Genomic DNA, 21,106 nt, shown 5'->3' with positions numbered 1-21,106 from the left:
CAAGAAACCCACCTGCACCATCAACTTTTGAATATGAGCTTCCAGAAGAAAAACTTTGCCCTGCTTCGTGTCAAACCACACACCCAGATTCTCCAGTGACTAAGATGGCTGAAGACTGCTTTTGGCTAGGTTCACCACACAACTGAGTTCCTGCAACAAGGAGATCACCTTGTGGGTCACCAGACAGCTCTCTTCCAGAGATTTGGCCTGAATCAACCAGTCGTCTAAATATGGGTGTACAAGGATTCCATCCTTTCTCAGTTCCGCCACCACTACCACCATAACCTTGGAAAAGGTTCTGGGAGCGGTGGCTAGACCAAAAGGTAGCATCCAAAACTGTAACAGCACCCCAGCATTGCAAAACGCAGAAAGCATTGGTGCTCCAATCAGATAGGAATATGGAGGTACGACTCGGACAGATTCAAGGAGGTAAGAAATTCCCTCAACCATACAGCCATTATCACTGAGCGCAATGTTTCCATGCGAAAGTGAGTCACCCGCAAATGATAGTTGACTCCTTTGAGATCCAGGAAGGGATGAAAGGAGTCCTCCTTCTTGGGCACAATGAAATAAATGGAATATTGACCCATATTTTCTTGAGATGTGGGTACTGGAACCACAGCCCTCAGACTCAGGAGCCTTGACAGCGTAGTCTCAACTACCTGCTTCTTCTGCGGGGAGTAGAAGGTAGATACCATGAACACGACCCGAGGAATACTGCGAAATTCCAGTGCATATCTTTTTCATAATTTGTCCAGGACCCACTGATACAATGTAATCTCGACCCACCTCTGATAAAAAAGAAAGAGGCATCCCCCTGTTCCTGGGGGTGGGTCAGCAAACCTTCATTGGGATGCTCGGGAGGTTCCACTATCCGAGCCCACTCCTCGCTTGGGCTGTCTGGGACAAAAGGACCGAGACCTCCAAAAGGCCAAGTCTTTATTTATTTTTAACTTTTATATACCGATGTTCCTGTATAGGATACATATCGCACCGGTTTACATATGAACTGAACTCTCGCCATGGGGCGAGTACAAGGAACATGTAATACAAGTAAATTATAATATAGTATAATCCAAAAACATAGGGCTATACATGATATAACTTTAAATACACTTTTGGTGAACACAATAATTAAGGGAAAAACTGGAGTAAGCTAATGGGTAACTGGTGGAAAGGTCACTCATCTGTATGGACAAAGATGCATGGAACCCCTGAGACAATCCCTCATACCAAAGGGACGTGGTGATTGCTTCATATCGTCCGGCAATCGAGGAACTGGGGATTCGCCCCACTTGCTGGTTAGCTTCTCCAACTTGCTCCCAAACAAGAGCAAGACTTTAAAAGGCAATTTTGTAAGATTAGCTTTGGAGGTTGCATAGGCCGCCCAATTTCTCAGCCATAACTGACACCTGGCCGCTATTACTGAAACCATTCCTCTGGCTGAGCTGCAGACCAAATCTGCCCTGGAATTCATACCAGAGTCATCAACCTCCTGAGAGAGAAGCAAACAAGAGTGGGCCGCTGGGGAACAACAGGAAGCTTATCTGCTATGTCATTACCATGGCTTCAAATGTTTTCTTAATGATGGCCTCAATCCTTCTATCATGCACATCCTTCAAGGCCACTCCTCCCTCCATGGGGATAGTCGTCTGTTTAGAGATGGCTCAGACAAGTGCATCCACTTTCGGAAAATGCAGATGCTCTCTCACCACTGGATCCAGGGGGTACAGGCCCTCCAAGGTCCGACCCCCTTTAAAATTTGCCTCCAGGGCATCTTGTTCAAGATCAATCAGTTCTTGAATGGCCTCCATAACCGGGAAAAAACAAGAAACCAAAATGGGGTTTCTCTTTGGCTCAGACATGGAATCTGCCCCAGGGACTCCCAGCATCTTCAACGACTGGGAAATTAGAGCTGGTAATTCATCTCTATGAAAGAACCGCAACATAGTTCTATACAGTTCCAGTCCCGGGGGGATTTCCCCATCCTCCAGGGAGTCAGGATCTGCCTCATCATCAGTGCCATCCGGATGCCTGTCAGGTACACCTGTATCTCAAGGTGTACTTCGGCGCTTAAATGCCATACTGTAAGAGGGGAAGGCCACCGCCTGAGGATCTGAACTGACAGGCTTGGACGGTGCAGAGGACTGCACCTGAAGGAAGGATTGAGGTCCTTGAAAAAAACTCTACCCAAGAAAAGGCAGAAGGATCCATGCCAAGACCAGGAGGCGCTTGCATGGCGCCCACTAAGCTGCTGTCCCCTGCTGAGGAACCAGTCAAGGGAGTTCCAAGGTCAGGCATCCCTCCTCCTTAACCAGCAGCAAACAAAGAGAGTCAACAAGTCCCAATAACATAAACCAAGACAAAAAAATGGGACAGAAAATGCCAAACTCAGAAAAATCCAGTCACCATACAAACTTACACCAAAATGAAAGTAAGGCGTCAGCAAGGGTCCTTTTGAAATTCTGTCATGAGACTACTGGTCCTATTATGAACGTCAACAGTCACAGTAACACTTATGACTGTTTATGGTTTTACTTGCTTCAAAAAAACCTTAAAAAATATATTTTATTAAAGGTGGATGATTGAATAGTCCGGGCAGTCTTAGCACTTTTGTGCATGACCCACTTTCAGGCTTGCTGATACCTTACTTTCATTTTGGTGTAAGTTTGTATGATGACCAGATTTTTCTGAGTTTGGCATTTTCTGTCCCATTTTTTTGCCTTGGTTTATATCCTTAACCAGGCCATCATCAGGCTGGGAAGACCCAGGTTTTGTAAAATCAGATGAAGATAATTCTCTCTGAGCCTCTAAGCAGCACTAGCATAAGTTAGAGAGCACTCCAGGCTAGGGCGCCCTAATATGACAGGTAGAACAAAGAGAAAACTACTGAGGTTTCTTAGCCACCGGTGCCATTAATCCGTCAGTATGCTTAACAGACGACTGAAGATGTGCATCCAGCCTAAGCCCTGCTGAAACACAATTTATGTGCATAAATTTTATGCGCTCAAAATGTAAGCGTCCTAAGTTTGTGCACCAAAAAGCTAAGCGCACTGTCACTGCTCCAAACCTTGGTGCACAACCAATATGCGTGAGAGTGCGCGCACAGGCCGCGCACACAATTTAGACACACAGCAGGATGTACTTGCGCCCATCGATGATCCTGTAGAGGGCAGCCGACCATGCAGAAAAAAACATGCGAAACGCCACCGCAGCCTACCACGTGGCGCACAAAAAAAGAAGCCTAACAGTGGGGCCTAGCCCAACCGGGCCGCTCAACCCGCCAGGCTGCTCAGTTCCCCTAACCTCCATGGGAGAGGGAACACACGGAACGGCCCGCTAAGCATGGAGACCGCAGGAAGTCCAAAACTAACCCCTGAGCTCAGCCTTCCCGGCCGAGTACAGAGACGGTCTCCGGCTGCAGGGGAAGAGGGCATATACCGTCACTGTTATGCATAGCTTCCTGCACCCGCTGCCTTTCAGCTGCTTAATCAGCTAAATCCTCGCCGGCCTATAACCAGCTACCGGACCAAAGCACTTATCTGAGGGATCACGGAAATCACCTCAGAAATTCTCAACTGGGAGAGGGACCATCAGGTATCACCGCAGGAGAGTGGGGCAATCCAAATCTCCAATTAATTATCCTCTAAATCTGAAGCAATCTCCAGTAGGGAAATGCACGTCCACCATCTGCTGGAGACAGAGAATACTGGCAGCTGTCACTGTAGGAGTATATATACTGTGACATCAGTTTGCAACTGCTGGTAGAGGTGCATAACCCACTGGTTCTGGATTCATCTGTCTGGACACTAAGAAAAAATAATCTGGTGACTGCAGGGACAACTCAGGGACAGAGGCCATGCAGTAGGGTGCCAGCAATCCTGGGCCATGAATCTACCCCACTAGGTGTCACCCATGAATGCTCATCACACCCCTCTCTCCCCAGAGGTCTGTGAATACTGGCTCTGTAGTATCCCCAACCCACCTGATGTGCAGAAGATCCCACTCAGTACTTGAACTGGGGGCCTTTCAGACAGCGGTGCACAGCACTGTCACTTAGCCACCAGGCTGGCCTGTCTCACTGTTTTACAAAAGATCACATTAAACAAGAAGAACAACATTACCAGCTGCCTTATCGAGTCAGCTACAGCATCTGCAACATCAAACCACAGTAATTCTCAATGGAGCACAATATGAGATCAACATCTCACTACAGACATAATGAGGACTCTGGTCTCAACATCGACTGAAGTTACAAGCTAACCATCTTACTACAGGACTACCAGAAGAAAAGGGTGAATATTGCAGGACTGAAAAAAGTCTAACATGGTACTTATCAAGGTTCACTGCTGCTGCATGCACAAGCATATATACTGGCAAAAGCCTCCTTAGAAGAAATCAGTGAGAAGCAATTGGAGTTCGACTGCTGCGAGTTCATCAGCTTCAGGAGAGGGGGGAGATCTAGTCAAAAGACATACACAGCAAATTCACTTAAGTCTAAATAGAGCAACTGGGAATGTGCCAAGGACCAACAGTCTCACTGGAGTTGGGACCCCATGTGACACCAATGAGAATGAAAACATACAAATGTTCCATATTACAGCCAAGGCCAAAACTAGATGCATGGATTGACCACAACGTTTTACAAAGCTTTCCAGAAGCTACCATATTCCCAAAGTAGCACCAACTGTTTCAGCAGAGAAAACTAGAGGTCCTCTTTGTGTCTGTGGTCATGATTATTAAAGCTCTCAAGGCACATCTGCATCCTGATCCCTCCAAAACGCAGCTGCTGGCAGTGGTCCAAGAAGGAAACATTTTTGCCAAGGTCAATATGGCTCAAGCATATCTACAACTTGAAGTCAACAAAACCTGCGAATGTACAAACGCTCATTATACGCTGAGGAGTGTGCCATGTTGAAGGCCAATGGTTTGGCACGGCAAATGCATTTGGAAAGTTTCAACAATCAGAGGCCAATTTTTTTTCTTAAAGGAGTTTAGTCAAGTAACTCAGTAGTTACCCACCTAGATTCCCCTTAGGTGAAAACTGCAGCCCCTCAGAGTGGCTAGCAATATATGAAAGCTTTCACAACCTACACACTTTCAGCCGGATTAAAAAGAGGTGTTATGGGGGTTGGAAAGTAAAGCACATGTCCAATCCTGGGCTTCCAACTCAATCTGAACTAGAAAAGCAAAACTAGCAACTTAGTAGATGATGGCAGAAAAAGATCACATTGGCCCATCCAGTCTAACCATCTGAGCTTCTTCCACTTTGGGTAAATACATACAACACATATACCAAACAATACTAGTTCCCCTCCTCCTCATCATGTCTTTTACCTGACCCGTCAACCTTTTCCTACCACTGGCTTCCATATCAGCCACAAGTGTACCTGGCATCTGTTAACATACTAGCCTCCACCAAAGGCTATGGCAGGCCTTGTCATCTACTCCAGATTCCTATCAGAGCAGGATCCAGTTCCCCTTCCATGCATTAGCATCAACCTTTCCACCAGTCCATACATGCACAGGGGTACAAGGAAGCCTGCATCAGTCTATTCCTCATGCCAAGGAGCCAAGTGGCAAGCCTTGCTTGGACTCCTGAATAAATCAGTTTCTCACACCTTTTGCAGCACCTTGCTCATGCCCTGATGTAATAAGGCGAGCACAGCTGTGCCCACAACTTTGCTCCCGATGTAGCAAATATTTTGCAAACAAACACATTAGAAAAATTGTGTGCACAATTAATGTTTCTTTCAAGAAAATCCAATGTTAATCAAGGAACGTGCTATTCTTCCCCTTGTGTAGACTTAACTGCTGTTTTCTTAATGCTGGAAATGTAACTATTGAGCACAGCTGGAGTAAAGCTTTTTGCTTGGGATTTATCTGCTTAAACATGGATTTTGTACGCACAACCCACGAGCTCAAATTTAACGCTATGTCACGTTTTATGCGTACAACTTTCAGGCGCATAACATGTGTCCCTGACTTACTTTTAAGTGCATACATAACTGGGCTATGAGACATCACTGAACTGCAAGGGAGGCAGCAAAACTGACCCTCCCTTCCATGCACTCAGTGACCCGTGTCAACAAAACAGCTCTGATCCATCGCACGCTGAACAAGTCTATCAACCTGGGAGCCTGCAGAGACAAACAAAGCCTTGGAGTGCTGAGTCCTGCAGTCTGAGACGTTAAATAACAAAAACTTCATCCTGCCCTTCCTATGTCAACCAAGTCAAACAAACAGGAGCTATAAAAGTGCCAGCACAGGCAGCGTTTCAGCTGAATCAGCAAATCGGAAGTGCTTGGCGAAAGGTGTGTAGCACTATGGTGCAGCACTATGCAGGCTGGTTTTCTGGGGGCTCAGTACAGGGTCAGGCATGCAGGCCCCTGATCTGTCTCCCCCCGGCGTGTGACTGCACACTGGCACGTTGGGCATTTACTTTTTATCTCATGAAGTAGCCCGGGCTGAAAGGCAGAGACAAAACAGCAACAACTTGCAACTGCGGAGGAGCCTCAAAAAGAATTTGCGCCCTAAATTATTCAGGCTGCCCCTATCAACGCCTGCCAGCTCGGTGCCTGGACCGCACAGCTTTCGCTACAGAGGGAAAGAATCGTTGAAAGGCAAAACCGCTCAACTCTCCTTTCACTGCCTGCAGAGGAAGTTCAAGAAACGCGTGCGAGCCCAGTAACAGCCTGCGCCAATCACGGGCCTGCCTGAGCGCTATCCGCGTGCGAGCCCAGCAACAGCCTCTGCCAATCACGGGCCTGCCTGAGCGCTATCCGCGTGCGAGCCCAGCAACAGCCTCCGCCAATCACGGGCCTGCCGCAGCGGTACCTGTGTGCGAGCCCAGCGCTCGCGCGGGGTCCCGCTCCTGTCGGCTTTCCTCAGACAAACGAAAAGCTGTTCCTTGGGGATCCTGGCGGCTGCTTCCCCGTCCCCCCTCCCCCTAAGAACATGCCATACTGGGTCAGACCAAGGGTCCATCAAGCCCAGCATCCTGTCTCCAACAATGGCCAATCCAGGCCATAAGAACCTGGCAAGTTCCCAAAAACTAAGTCTATCCCATGTTTCTGTTGCTAGAAATAGCAGTGGCTATTTTCTAAGTCAAATATTCCCCTGCCAGAGCCCGGCTCCTTCCTTCTCCCACTATTCCCTGGCCAGAGCCGGCCCCCCTCCCTCACTATTCCCTGGCCAGAGCCCGCCTCCTTCCCTGTCCCCCTCCCCCACTATTCCCCATCCCTGGCCCAGCTCCTTCCCCCTCCCTCACTAATCCCGAGCTGGGCTCCCTCCCCATCCCCCGCCCCTGTCCCAAGCCTGCCTCCTTCCCCATCCCAAGCCCACCTTCTTCCCCTTCTGCCTCCCCCACTATTCCCTGGCCAGAGTCTGGCTCCTTCCCCCTTCTCTCTCCCCCATTATTCCCAGCTCCTTCACACTCCCTCTCCCCCACTATTCCCCGGCCAGAGTCCTGCTCCTTTCCCGTCCCCCTCCCCCACTAATGCCCATCTAGAGCCTGGCTCCTACCCCTTCCCTCTCCCTCACTATTCCCCTGCCAGAGCCTGGCTCCTTCCCCCTCCTCCACTGTTCCCCCCAGCCTCTTCCCTCTCCCCTCCCACCCTGTTCCTTAGCCAGAACCAGGCTCCTTTCCCCTCCTCCACGATTCCCCAGCCAGAGCCAGGCTCCTTCACCCTCACTTGCTATTCCCTGGCCACAGCACAACTCTTTTATCCTCCCTGTTATCCCCTGGCCAGAGCCCTGTTCCTTCACTCTCCACACATCTCCCATCCAGAGCCCAGCACCTTCACCCATCCCACTATTCCCTATCTAATCCATGCACCTTCACCCTCCTCTGGTATTCCCCATCCAGAGACCAGCTCCTTCACCCTCCCTGCTATTCCCTGGCAAATAGTAACATTTATTTTTATTTATTTAGTTAGTTAGTTTTTTATATTCCGCTTCTCGGCACTTCAAAGTGTACATCAGAGCAATTACATTCAGGTATTATAGGTATTTCTCTATCCCCACAGGGCTTAAATCTAATTTTGTACCCGAGGCAATGGAGGGTAAATTGACTTGCCCAAGGTCACAAGGAACAACAGCCAGATTTGAACATAGTACATGATGGCAAAAAGATCGAAGTGGTCCATTCAGTTTGCGCAGCAAGTACTGTATTTTTTAGGGTAGTAATTTCCGCTCCGTGTGGGTTACCCCCAAGCCTATTAAGGGTAGTAACTGTTCCCTGTACGTACCCGGATCAGTCCAGACCCCTGGGTTTTGTCCCCACACCAGCAGGTGGAGACAGAGAAAGATTGACAGCCTCTGCCCTATATATACCTAGGCACTTTCCTTGGCCTCCCAGGGAAAGTGCAATCCCTCCTGGTTTAAGAGGCAGCTGCAGCTGTGGTCGAGGACCAGATAGCCTTTTCTCCAGCAGCTGAGGGGTTGATACCGGGGAGCCCGGTTCACTCACCCCTGGAGACCTGGTGGCAAGACCCCTTCCTGTGCCGGGCAAGTACTCATACTTAAATTTAAATTAAAAAAATATATATTTTTTGTTTCCTTCGACTCTCCCTTCCCTCGGCGGGTTTTCTTTTCTGTCGGTGCTTGCGGTTTTTTTTTTTCTGATCCCGATCACCGTTTTTCAAAAAAATAAAAACAATAAAAGAATTACTTTTTGTCTCTGCCCGACATGTCCCGGAGGGCGGCGTGCAGTCGCTTATTGAGGGACGATCTGTATCCTTGCATGCCGAGGGGGGGTGAGGGCACCTCACAGGCTGCTTTGGGGGGGGGGGGGGTCATGCTACGCGTCTCTTCAGTTACCCGCGCATTCGGGGAGATGCCGGTCCTTGACTCAGCACCGTTCCCGCTGAGTGCGGGAACGGGCGCCATTTTGGATGGTTTCGGCACAGTGGGACCGGCCGCATTGGGTGTTAATTTCCTACCCCATCAACGTTTGCCCGTGGGGGGGTCTAGCTTTCGCTTCCTCTTCCTCCTCAAATTTGGACTATATTCGTTTTTTACACAAGGCCTTTCGGGCCAGGAAGGCCGCGAAGAGACGTGGCAGGGACAGGAGTTCCTCACCCTTACACTCAAAATCCCGGAAGTGGGCAGGAGCCGCTCAGAGAAGGATGCCCCCAAGGATAAGCGCCCTTTAAGGTCACAGGCGCTGCAGGACAATTCTAGTTCCTTCTCTGAGGTTTCTTTGGATTCAGAGGATCAGGACCTGGCCACCCCTCCCCCGAGGGGGGTAGAGGGTGAGGGGGATCTGCAGCAGAGTGCTGCACGAGATACACATGGCATGGACGGAGATGACCCTAAGATTGTCCGGTTAAGAACATAAGAAATTGCCATGCTGGGTCAGACCAAGGGTCCATCAAGCCCAGCATCCTGTTTTGAACAGAGGCCAAACCAGGCCACAAGAACCTGGCAATTACCCAAACACTAAGAAGATCCCATGCTACTGATGCAATTAATAGCAGTGGCTATTCCCTAAGTAAACTTGATTAATAGCCGTTAATGGACTTCTCCTCCAAGAACTTATCCAAACCTTTTTTGAACCCAGCTACACTAACTGCCCTAACCACATCCTCTGGCAACAAATTCCAGAGCTTTATTGTGCGTTGAGTGAAAAAGAATTTTCTCCGATTAGTCTTAAATGTGCTACTTGCTAACTTAATGGAATGCCCCCTAGTCCTTCTATTATTCAAAAGTGTAAATAACCGAGTCATATCTACTCGTTCAAGACCTCTCATGATCTTAAAGACCTCTATCATATCCCCACTCAGCCGTCTCTTCTCCAAGCTGAACAGCCCTAACCTCTTCAGCCTTTCCTCATAGGGGAGCTGTTCCATCCCCTTTATCATTTTGGTTGCCCTTCTCTGTACCTTACCCCTCTTATCCCGGCTATTTTGAAGGAGTTAGGCATTGAGCTGACACAGGATCCAGCAGTCTTAGGTTCCATGGACCCGGTTTTATTGGGTCTGAGGGGCCCACCTACTCCCTTTCCTATCCATTTTTCAGTGACGGATTTGCTGTATCGGGAATGGGATACACCGGATATGTGCCTTAATGTTACAAAGGCATGGATAAGCTCTATCCTCTACCTGAGGAGACTCTAGAGCTCCTGTGAGTCCCGAAGATCGATGCCGCTGTCGCTGCGGTTACAAAGAAGACGACTATTCCAGTCACAGGCTTTACAGCTCTCAAGGATTGGCAAGACTGAAAACTTGAGCTGCAGCTCAAGAAAATATTTGAAGTCTCAGCACTAGGGGTCCAAGCGGCCATGTGTAGTAATTTTGGTTTGAGAATGGGCCTGCATTGCATTCAGCAACTTCTGGCCAACGAGTCTCTCTCCGAGGAGGAAGCTCGGCAAGCGGGTTGCCTGGAAGCGGTGATAGCGTACAGCGCAGATGCGCTGTATGATCTTTTGAGGACTTCTGCTCGGTCCATGGTCTCAGCGGTCTTGGCTAGACGCTACGGCACTGGGTGGCGGATGTATCGTCCAAATCTAGGTTGGGCTTGCTTCCTTTTAAGGGAAAGTTGCTGTTCGGCAAGGAGCTTGAAGACTTGGTTCAATCCTTGGGAGAGAATAAGGTCCATCACCTTCCCGAAGATAGAACTAAGCAGAGGTCTTCGTTTTCTTCAAGATCTCGTTTTCGGGGTGGTCGGAGGACTCATATGCCCTGAGCGCCCACTTCATCTTTCCGTCAGTCTACAGGCAGACAACAGTCGTGGTCTCAGTCCTTTCGAGGGCGCTGTTTTGGTAGACCCGGTACCTCCACATCTGCTCCAGGAGGCAAAACTTCACAATGATGGGCAGCCGGTCCATTCCTCAGTGCCAGTGGTAGGGGGCAGACTGTCTCTGTGTTACGAGGAATGGGCCAAGATCACGTCAGACCAGTGGGTCCTCTCTGTGATAAGAGACGGCTACGCTTTAGAATTTGCATGCCAACCGCGCCAACAGTTTCTGGTCTCTCCTTGCGGCTATGCCACAAAACGCCAGGTGGTAAAGCTAATGGTACAACGTCTTCTCGACCTGGGAGCCATTGTTCCGGTTCATCCCTCGGATCAGCGCACAGGCCGATATTCCATTTACTTCGTGGTACCAAAGAAAGAGGGGTCCTTCCGTCCCATTTTAGATTTAAAAAGGGTAAGCACATTCCAAGGTTCCGTATGGAAACGCTCCCGTCTGTGATCTTGGCAGTACATCCCGGGGAGTTCCTGGCATCCCTGGACCTCACGGAGGTGCACCTCCATGTTGGCATCTGGAAGGATCATCAGCAGTTCCTGAGGTTTGCAATTTTGGGGAGACATTATCAGTTTCAGGCTCCATCCTTCGGTCTCGCTACAGTGCCCAGGACCTTCACCAAGATCATGGTGGTCGTGGCAGCAAAGCTGCATAGAGAGGGGTTTTTTGTACACCCCTATCTGGACGATTGGCTGATTCGAGCAAAGTCGGAAGCCCTTTGCCAGGAGACGATCCGGCGAGTGTTGCATTTGCTGACGGCTCTTGGCTGGGTGATCAATATGGACAAGAGTCACCTCATCCCCTCCCAATCCTTGGAGTATTTGGGAGTTTTGTCGGGTCAGGTCTTTCTAACAAAAGACAGGATCGTCAAGTTGCAGAGGCAAGGGCAGTCCTTGTTCAGCAAGTCCCAGCCCATCATCTGGGATTACTTACAACTACTGGGATCTATGACTTCTACTTTGGAGCTGGTTCCCTGGGCCTTCGCTCACATGCAGCCTTTACAGTCAGCCTTGCTTACCCACTGGAATCCGACCTCCGAGCAGTTCCACCTGGTTCTGCCATTGCCAGACTCCACTCGCTCCAGCCTACATTGGTGGCTGATCAGGGACAATCTGACCAGAGGAGTCCCGTTGGTGGTTCCGGATTGAACAGTGGTGACCACAGATGCCAGTCTCTCAGGCTGGGGTGCAGTTTGTCTGAGGACCTCTGTGCACGGGGAAATGGACTCCAGAAGAATCTCGATCGTCCATCAATCGGCTAGAGACCAGAGCAGTCCGCCTAGCGCTACAAGCATTCCTCCCGTTGATAGAGGGGAAGTCGGTCAGGGTGTTATCCGACAACGCGACCACAGTGGCTTACATCAACCATCAGGGAGGCACCTGAAGTCGCACTGTAGCAGAAGAGGCGCGCCTATTAGTAGACTGGGTGGAGCAGCATCTCCTCAGCATAGCGGCATCCCACATTGCAGGGGTGGACAACGTTCAAATGGATTTTCAGAGTCGGCATCGTCTCGACCCCGGCGAGTGGGAGCTGGCGGACAAAGCTTTTCAACTTCTCTGCGACAGGTGGGGCGTTCCCCATATGGATCTCATGGCGACGTACAAGGATTCCAAGGCCCCGCGATTCTTCGCTCGCCGCAGGGAAACAGGAGCGGAAGGAATGGATGCTCTGGTTCTTCCTTGGCCGACGACGGTTCTCCTCTATGTGTTCCCCCCGTGGCCTCTTATAGGCAAGGTGTTCAGACGCATAGAAGGGCACCTGGCAAACGTGATCCTGGTAGCTCCCGAGTGGCCGCGCAGGCCATGGTTCGCAGATTTACTTCATCTGGTCGTGGACGGTCCTCTACATTTCCATCCGATCCTGAACCTTCTCCATCAGGGTCCAGTCTGTTTCGACCAGGTCGATTGCTTCTGTCTAGCGGCTTGGCTTTTGAGAGGCAGCGCCTGCAGGGCAAAGGCTATTCCGCGGCAGTTATCACTACGCTACTGCAGTCACGTTAGACTTCTACTTCTTTGTCTTACATTCGAGTCTGGAATGTTTTCGACTCCTGGTGCATGGCGAGGGAAATTGTTCCCACTCGTATCGCTGTGCCCAATATTCTAGGTTTCCTTCAGGCGGGTTTAGCCAAGGGGCTGTCTTATAGTTCGTTGCGGGTCCAAGTGGCAGCTCTTGGGTCCTTGCGCGATCCTGTGCATGGCGTACCATTGGCCACGCATCCCCATTATGTTTCCTGTGGGGAGCGAGGCATTTGCGTCCACCGGTAAGCTCTCCCTGTCCATCTTGGAATCTGAATTTAGTTCTCAAAGCTCTGTGTGCCCCGCCCTTTGAACCTGTAGTAAATCTGCTGTTATTTGGACTGCGGGGTTAGCAATCTGTAGTATTCTCCGTGAGGAGTTAGCAATCTGATGTTATTGGCTCCTAAGGAAGGAGGAGTCAGCAGTCTTGTAGTGTTTCAGATATCGTCTTGCTAAGGAGTTAGCAATCTGTAATGAATCTGATATAGTTGTGGGTGGATCCCTGGGCCGGTGGCAGATGACCACGCCCCCGGGAGGATATCCCGTGAGGGACCACTGGCTAGGCTTGAATATGGAGACAGACACACATTAGTTCTTTTTATTAAACAGGTTTTTGAAACCACCAGAGGTGGCAGTAGTGAGCTGATATGCCTGGCAGGGCTGTAGTCCCTCGGGTACTGGAACAGCGATCCCAGGATGGCTGAGCTGTTGAGAATCTGTAGAAAGTGAGTAGGCAGAGACGGCAGAGTTCATGAACAGAACTAGATGACAAAACTCACATAAAGTCTCAAGGAAGCTCAGGAGCTGGAAAGGTTTAGGCCCTCAAGGAGCGAGTACCTGGTTCCAGGGAAAGCTCTGAGAGAGCGATGGTAACTCACAATTGTTTGTAGCAGCGATAGCTTCCAGGCAGTAGAGAATCTTCAGAGTGTCCAGGAACATGGGCCCTCGAGGAGCGAGTACCAGTTCCTATCTGTAATCTGAAAGTAAAGAAAAGAGCGAGGCCCCCGAGGAGCGGGTACCTCTGGTAAGTCCGAGGAGGCAGAGTAGCTTGGGAGCGTAGCCGAAGCAATCTCCTTGCTAACTCAGTTAGATAGCGAAATAGAGACCTTTAAATACTAGAAGCGGATGACGTCTTCTCAGGGGGATGCCCCTGAGGTTCGCGCCCTTGCTGGTATTTCGATCAGAGCACACGCGCACCCTAGGTCTTTTCCTTGTCCGAGGCTTAAGGTGGATCCGGTCCCTTAAGTTATTCTGAGGTTTTCCTGTGTATACCCCTTCACACCCACATGCCTTCTGTAGTAACGACTGCTCCATGCAAGTTACCCCCATGCATTTTGTTAAGAGTAGTGGCTGCTGTTCTGTGCAGTTACCCCCATACCTTCTGTAAAGGGTAGTAATTGCTGCTTCATGCAGGTTACCCTCTCACCTATTGTTGAAGATAGTAACTTTCGCCCTGTGAGGGTTAACCCCCCATACCTACCACTGTTAAGGGTAGTAACTGCTTCTCCATACAGGATGCGAAACTCTACAATCTATGAATCCTCTCAACTTCCCCATAACTCAATAGTAGTGGAGTCGGCGTTAACAAAGGCAAAGCGTTCCAAGCTGCATGCAAATGCTCCTCCCGGTTGAAATAACAAATGTTTAGACGATTTTGGCCAACAAGTCTACCACTCCACGATGTTATGTACAAAGATTCAACATCACCAATTCAATATGACACAATACTTATATGAGTGTCTTCAAAAACTTTGCCCCCATCTGCCTAGCTGAGGATAATAACCTCCCGCAGCCCTTCTTATATATTGAGGAAGGTCTACGGCACTTGCTTCGATTAGTCTATGATGGTTTTGAATCTTCAGCAAGAGCTTCAGCGACTGCCATAGCAGACAGATGACTTGTTTGGCTAAAAGCAAGTGCGATCCGTGACTATGTTCATGAAAAGTTGGCTGACATCCCATGCAAAGGGGATAACCTATTTGGTGAAAAATTTGGGGAAACGGTGTCCCACCTGAAGGAACAGAGCAAGGTAGTGCTTTCTCTCACCACTCCCTCTGACATGCACAAAATCCATCAAAAATTCTATCATTCCTATCATAGGAGGTCCTACCAACGACCACCCTCCAGACCATTTATCCCGTACAGATCACAGCAATATGGTCCACCAAGGCATTTTTCTCAGCCTAACCAATCAAGCGGCAGATCTCGTCAACAACGACAACCCAAACCATCCATTGCACCACCACAAAAGCAGCCACCTGCTTTTTGAGTGCCAGAGAGCCACCACCAACAACATTTCTAGGAAGACGCTTGAGATTCTTTCTCAGCACATGGGAGTCCATCACCACAGATCAATGGGTACTCAACATAATCAAGGAGGGTTATCGTCTGAACTTCCTGACCCTTCCATCTCTTCCCCACATACCCCCTCCTCGGAATACACCTCCCCATTCTCATCCCTCAACGCAGAGATTACGAATCTGCAAATTCAGAAATCTATTCAATTAGTCCCTCTTCAACAACACAATCAGGGGTTTTACTCCCAATACTTCCTCATTCCGAAGAAATTGGGAGGTCTCCGTCCCATTCTGGATTTGAGAAACCTCAACAAACATATCCAAAAGGAAAAGTTCAAGATGACTTCACACAAGAGCATCTTACCATTGTTATAGCTCAACGATTGGCTATGTTCCATCGATCTAAAGGATGCCTACTCCCATATACCCATGCACCCATCTTCATGGCGCTAACTTTGTTTTCAAGCTCAGAATGCGCATTACCAATACAAAGTCCTACCATTTGGCCTGTCCTCAGCCCCAAGAGTATTCACAAAATGCCTAGCAGTGGTGGTGGCTCATCTCAGACAATTATCAATCCAAATACTTCCCTATCTAGACGATTGGTTACTAGTGGCATCGGATCCAGATACGCTACAAGCACACACACTACGTACGATCAACTGTCTCCAGACTCTGGGATTTCTTGTCAACTACAAGAAATCACACCTTCACCCTTCGCAACTTCTGCAATTCATAGGAGCTCTCATCAACACCGTACAAGAGAGAGCCTACCTCCCCCAAGACAGAATGCAGAAACTTACGGGCATAGTGCAGAACTTATTCAACCAAACCAAACATCCACACACCAGGTTCTTCAACTTCTAGGCCACATGGCAGCAGCCATCCATGTAATTCCCCACACCAGACTCCACATGCGTCGTTTACAATGGGGTCTAAAAGCTTAATGGTTACAGTTCCTGCACTCCCTAAACCACAAGGTCCAGCTCACCAAACCAATGAAAGCAGACATTCAGTTGTGGCTCTCTCCCAACAACCTATCCTCAGGAGCACCCTTCAGGTTGCCACCTCATCAACTAACGCTCACAACGGATGCCTCCAGGAAAGGTTGGGGTGCCCATCTCAATGACTTTGGTCTCCTCAGGAATCCACGTACCAAATCAATCTCCTAGAGCTACAGGCAATCTGGAGAGCACTTCAAACTTTCTCTTCTCAAATCCACGGGAAACGGCTAATGGTGTACACCGACAACCAAGTTGCAATGTTTTACATAAACAAAGAAGGAGGGTCCAGTTCATGGACACTGTGTTGAGGAGCAAGTCGCATACTCCAATGGGCGAATACAACCCAGGTATCCCTCCAGGCCACTTATCTTCCGGATCTGGACAACGTCATGGCTGACCGCCTAAGCAGGGATTTTCACCCACACGAATGGACTTTAAATCGAGATGTGGACCTTACCATTTTCCAACAATGGGGCTTCCCAACAATCAACCTCTTTGCCACGGAAAGCAACTGGCAGATGCAGTCTTTTGCTCCATCTACCCCAGCAAACTTCGATGTGCCCCGAGCGCCTTCCTCATCCGATGGACGGCAGGCTTACTGTATGCCTACCCTTCCATTCCACTAATATCAAGGACAAGACATGATCCTCATAGCTCCAGCATGGCCAAGAAAACCATGGTATGCATATCTCATGCGACTTTCCATACGTCTTCAAATACCGCTGGAGAGCCATCCGCAACTTCTAATACAGGAAGGAGGCTCCCTCTTCCATCCAATGAATCACTCCCTCCATCTCACAGCATGGAGATTGAAAGGCAAATATTAAACCACCTAGGCCTATCGTCGCAAGTAGAAGATATCCTCATTGCATCCAGAAAGCCTTCAACCAGGCGTAACTATGCTGGCAAATGGCATCGCTATCAGATGTGTTGTAAGCCACGGAACCTAGATCCCTTCTCAGCCACCGCCACACAGCTACTACAGTATCTTCATTCACTTTACCAAGCGGGTTTGGCTACCACATCTGTTCGAGTGCATATCAGCGCTATTGCAGCTTTTCATCACTCTCGTAATGACCTACCGATCTCTAACCATCCGTTGATCTCCAGATTCATGAAAGGCATGCTCCGCCTCCGACCACTGGTGATAAAACTACCTGTGCCATGGGATCTGAACATTGTTTTGGAGCAGCTAATGCTACTCCCCTTTGAACTATTGGACACCAGTCACATTAAATACCTAACATGGAAAACAGTTTTCCTGGTGGCCATCACATCAGCTAGGAGAGTAGGTGAGTTACAAGCCTTAGTTCTCTACTCTCCTTATTTGGAATTCTACCACGACAAGATTACCCTTCGTCCTCACCCCACCTTCCTACCTAAGGTGGTCTCCGCTTTCCATCTAAATGAAACCATCACTTTACCCATTTTCATGCCAATGCCTCATACCAATGATCACGAAAAGCTTCTGCCTTCACTGGACTGTAAACGGGCTATGGCTTACTATAAACAAAGGACTCAGTCTCCTATGAGACCTTCTTAGCTCTTCATTTCCTTTAATCCGAATAATCCTGGTCAACCCGTCTCTAAGAGAACGATCGCCAGTTGGTTATCACAATGCATTCTTTTTTGTTACAACAAACGATCCATCAAACTTCACAAGAAGCCTCAGGTGCACCAAATACGTGCCACTGCAGCATCAGTTGCCCACTTGAACAAGGTTCCATTACTGGACATCTGCAAAGCGGCAACTAGGTCGTCCATCCATACCTTCACATCGCATTATTGTCTACAACAGCAAGTGACCTCTAATGCAGCGTTGGGCACAGCAGTCTCGTTGACTCTTCAAAACTGATGAGACTGTCTACTACCATAAGGGTTGCTGTCCTGAACTTCAAAAAACATACCAAACGGACACAACCCGGGAGCTTGGGACTCCCAGACAGCATGGCTAATTCAGCCCTGCTATTGACAGGAACCGTAAACGGTGTTTCCGTAGATAGCAGGATGAATTAGCCATGTGATCCCTCCCTCCTCCCTAGACAGTCCCACAAAGGACACCTTTTTATTACCTCTCGCTTGGCTACAAAGAAACTGAGGAGAAGAGGGGAACGCGCGGGAAGATCACCGTGCAGCCGCACAGAGTCAAAGCTCTGTGACTCACTGAGGAAACTCCGCCTACTTGGGGTCGCGACGTTTCCCAGACAGCATAGCTAATTCATCCTGCTATCTACAGAAACACCGTTTACGGTAAGCAAACTTGCTTTTCTCTCTCTCTCTCCCACTGCAATGTATTAATCAGCTTTTTTTAATCATGGGGGCAGAAAAGCCATTTCAGGCCTAAGTTGCAGCAAGCTGGAGAATGCCAAGTTGGGAGCCTCCAATGGAGGAGAAGTGCAGAGGGAAAATGGAGGATTACAAGAGGGAAAAGAGGAGAGAGAGAATGCTTGTTCGTCCACAGAGCCTGGGCACTTCATATCCCGCGGTCAGGATCTCTTGTTGTTTGTTTTCATTAGAAAACCATTACGCACCGCTGTAAACTTACAAGTGTCTGGAAATTCTACCATCGGTTTTGTTTACTTCTGCTTTTGTTGCCAAGAGTCTAACACACGGCCAAATTAACTTCCGAATTTCTTGGATTATCTTTCTTTTAGAAAACATGTAAAAACTTGGCTGTTTGGGTTAGCCTTTCCCGAGGTTTGATTAGATTTTCTAGCCATGATGTATTTGTATTTTATTAAGTTCTGCTATTTGTTTTATATTTTCCTTATTGTTAGTAATTGATGGTGTTTGTTTGTTTGATAATATATATTTTGTTGTGTGCTTTGTAAATCTGGCCTTGGGCCTCAAGAGAACTGTGAATAAGAAATCTAAGAAATAAAAAATAATCTGGTTACGCTTCATCACTGTTGGCTGAACTGGGACTCTGGCCAACAACAGTAACTTTAAAACCGATTCATGTTCTTCAAAAGCTTGTTTCACTTAAAGCTATCAAACATGCTCCAGTCTGCTTGTGAAGACAGCATGACTATTTCTCCTCTAAGCTAAGGTTTTATCCAAACTAGATCACTCTCAAGAGTGCCCGATATATCAAACCAGAGAGATTTAGCAGTGCCTATTTGGCTGAGTCAGGCTCAAAACAGCAGTCAGGGAAAACATTTAAACAAGAAGAACAGCCAAAAAAGTGTTTGTTTTTCAGTTGTAGCAATGCTTCTAAGGCAAGGAGACAGCTCCCTTTGCTGGCAGCAACACATAATCCTCATTGTGCCTTCCATCTAAACCAGGTCATCACATATTTTAGAATGCAGTACAGGAAACATGCAAGCAGCCGCCTCTGGGGTGCATGGTCAGGCACTACCCCTCTATTTTTATTACATGAAAGCTCCCAAAACTAACCAAATTTGGTTGGATAGAACTGAAGCACAGGGAGATATAGTGAGGGTCATGCCGAGATTCAGTCTGGGAGCTGGAAATGGGAGTTGGGAATAGAACTGGCAGATGGGTAAGATGACTTAACAACATAAAAAATTGCCATACTGGGTCAGACCAAGGGTCCATCAAGCCCAGCATCCTTTTTCCAAAAGAGGCCAAACCAGGCCACAAGAACCTGGCAAGCACCCAAACACCAAGAAGATCCCATGCTACTGATGCAATTAATAGCAGTGGCTATTACCTAAGTAAACTTAATTAATAGCAGTTATTGGACTTCTCCTCCAAGAACGTATCCAAACCTTTATTGAACCCATCTACACAAACTGCACTAACCACATCCTCTGGCAACAAATTCCAGACCTTAATTGTGCGTTGAGTGAAAAAGAATTTTCTCCGATTAGTCTTAAATGTGCTACTTGCTAACTTCATGGAATGTCCTCTGGTCCTTCTATTATCCGAAAGTGTAAATAACTGATTCACATCTACTCATTCAAGACCTCTCATGATCTTAAAGACCTCTATCATATCCCCCCTCAGCTGTCTCTTCTCCAAGCTGAACAGCCCTAAACTCTTCAGCTTTTCCTCATAGAGGAGCTATTCCATTCCCTTTATCATTTTGGATGCCCTTCTCTGTACCTTCTCCATCGCAACTATATCATTTTTGAGATGCGGCGACCATGATTATACACAGTATTCAAGATGCATTCTCACCATGGAGCGATACAGAGGCATTATGACATTTTCCGTTTTATTAACCATTCCCTTCCTAATAATTCCTAACATTCTGTTTGCTTTTTTGACTGCTGCAGCACACTGAGCCGACAATTTCAAAGTATTATCCACTATGATGCCTAGATCTTTTTGCTGGGTGGTAGCTCCTAATATGGAACCTAACATCGTGTAACTACAGCAAGGTTTATATTTCCCTATATGCAACACCTTGCACTTGTCCACATTAAATTTCATCTGCCATTTGGATGCCCAATCTTCCAGTCTTGCAAGGTCCTTCTGTAATGTAATATAATCCACTTGTGATTTAACTACTCTGAATAATTTTGTATCATCCGCAAATTTCACATCCCTACGGGCGGGCCAGCACTGGCAGGTTCAGATGGCAGACTGACAGACAGAATAAATATGGATACCATCCTTGCCATGGCCAGGCTGATGCAATGAGGATTATCCTCATTTTGACTCAAAAGGACTTTCTGGACAGTTCTGGCGATCAGATAAATTTGTAGATATGCATAGAGTAGGCAAAGAAATTATTCACTGGCTCCAACAGCTGGACCCCTACAGCTTGGGAAACCCTTGCCGCTGGAACTAGAGGAAAAACCATCCTTTTCAGAAACACAGATTGGCTCATCTTCACTAAGGGCTGTATATGCCATGGAGGTGGCTGGCTTCTTTTTCGTTCTGTGCCAGTTGTGTCAACACTTCTCGAATGGCAACCTGCTCCATGGACGGAACTGGCTATGCCTCAGCAGTGAAACTCCTGGGTATGTGCGCTGAAGTGCTCTGCTCCTATACAACTGTTGGTGCCTTGGCATGCTGTTTTGAGTGGGACTGTGCCTTAGAGTACAAGCTGTATGCCAAAGACAAGGACAGCCC

This window comes from Rhinatrema bivittatum, chromosome 3 (genome assembly GCF_901001135.1).
Source record: "Rhinatrema bivittatum chromosome 3, aRhiBiv1.1, whole genome shotgun sequence".
Classification (NCBI taxonomy): Eukaryota; Metazoa; Chordata; class Amphibia; order Gymnophiona; family Rhinatrematidae; genus Rhinatrema; species Rhinatrema bivittatum.
Note: the sequence above shows the minus strand (reverse complement) of the source record.